Consider the following 2,148-nt stretch of genomic DNA (forward strand, 5'->3'; position numbering starts at 1 on the left):
ATGCCCCTAAAATCAATAAATTATCAATTTGATGAGTATAAATTTGACTATTTTTTTGATAATATTTACATGACTTGCAAATTGGCCTATTACCATTGGCTGATAGATCTAGAGTATATTTTTTCCTCTAAAATTGATGATTTGAGATGTAGTTTATAATTACTGAGATATGCCCCTAAAATCAATAAATTATCAATTTGATGAGTATAAATTTGACTATTTTTTTGATAATATTTACATGACTTGCAAATTGGCCTATTACCATTGGCTGATAGATCTAGAGTATATTTTTTCCTCTAAAATTGATGATTTGAGATGTAGTTTATAATTACTGAGATTTAGATGATAATTTTGCAAATACCCGTGATTTAACGGTTATGTATGCAAATAATCCTAAAATTTGTGATATTTTTCTGAAAAGTGAGTAAAAATTCATGATATTTTTGAAAAAAAAATAGCATACGCATTAAGAAAAATATGACACAAATTTCAGGCAAAATTTATGATGTACATGTGTGTATGTGCACACTACACACGTTTCTGTGATTGCATTTGTTTGGATCTATTTATTAGATTTCCTCCCAACTCACCCTATTATGTTCAAGTATTCCCTATTGACTTTTGTGGGTTGGCTTAAGAGCATGAGACAAGAAACATTAAAGAGCTCTTTTGAGCAAAAAGCCATGGATTGGTTGAACCACCACTCAAGAGGATATTGAGCATGGACCCCAATTGAGCTACTCATCCCACATTTGGACTCCAAATTTTATAATCAAATCACTGATTGGATTAGATTTGAGTGCCTCATGAGTGGAGAAGGTAAGAGCATCACAAGTAAAAGGATACATATTGGATAATGTATTAATGTCCCCATAGTTTTGATGACATTGTCATTTTCATGGAACAAGGCATCACCCTCCACCAACCTCTGCACAAGCCTAAAAAATAATGGAAGAGTGCTGCATTAGGTCATCTCTCATTGCTGTGAAGTGCAACTTTATCCAACTGAAAGCAACTTCGTATATAGAAGCTTTTTCACACAACGTATCATAACTACTTTGAATTCTTTAATAAAGTTTGTGCTTGAAGAGTTCTCATCATTATTCTCCTCTCTTTTATGGATTATTAAGTTAATGAGGCAAGGGTCTCTCGTTCCTTGTTAAATGCTTGTATTGTTTTTATGGGCCCACATATTCTAGACTTGGGTTTGCGTAAAAGAGGTTTCAATAGTCGGAATCAATAATCGTACATTAATTAGTGCTATACAAACAATTAATTAAATAAGAGTTTTCATGATAAGTTGGTATATGTTTGCTTAAATGAGAGACAACCATATTTAGATGGTTTGATTAAGTACAACGGAAATTACTAACTGGATTAGTTAGGGGATGTGACAAGATAATAGACTTTACGGTCAATGAGGCAAAGAAGAATAGAGATAGGTCCAAGTGAAATTAGTCGGAAGCAATTGAAAAGGATATAATAGTTAACGGAGGGAATGAACCTTAACAAAATTAGTAGTTGTTGTAGAAGGAGATACTCAAAGCCTATTTGATTAGGAATGGTGGGGTGCTAGAATTTTATCACAAATTTCATGGTAATTTTTCTATTTTTTATAATAAAAAGTATTATGTAATAGTTGTTTGTACAATAGTTTCATGATTTTTGTGTACATTAGCTTAGAATATATTTCTGTTCATAGACATTTAACAAGGCCAATCCTAGACCTTAACCATTGTTGAGCTAAATTGGAAATGCATAGTATCATTAAGAAAAGGTGCTAAATTTTGCCTCCTCAACTGCAAAGAAAGAGTAGACTATACGCTTGGAGAGTCAACACTAGAGCTATAGGATGGGAAACGTGAGGAAAGTCATCAAGCATATCCACAAATATAAAACTACATTTAGCTATTGCTTGCAAGGAGACTCTAAAGTCTTGACAAAATAATATGCCTTGTGAGAGGAAGTTGTCTTGTTCATCTCCTTGCCCGGGGCCTAAGTACAAGGGCTAATGATTGATCGAACATGTGTTAATTAAAGAATAAACCCATTAATTAGGAGAAAGAAGTAGTATAACTGAGGATAATGTCCGTACACTAACTATCGAATTAAGTCAAATGGTTATCGGGCAAAGGTGAAATAGGGCTA

This window comes from Asparagus officinalis, chromosome 3 (genome assembly GCF_001876935.1).
Source record: "Asparagus officinalis chromosome 3, Aspof.V1, whole genome shotgun sequence".
In the NCBI taxonomy this organism is placed as follows: Eukaryota; Viridiplantae; Streptophyta; class Magnoliopsida; order Asparagales; family Asparagaceae; genus Asparagus; species Asparagus officinalis.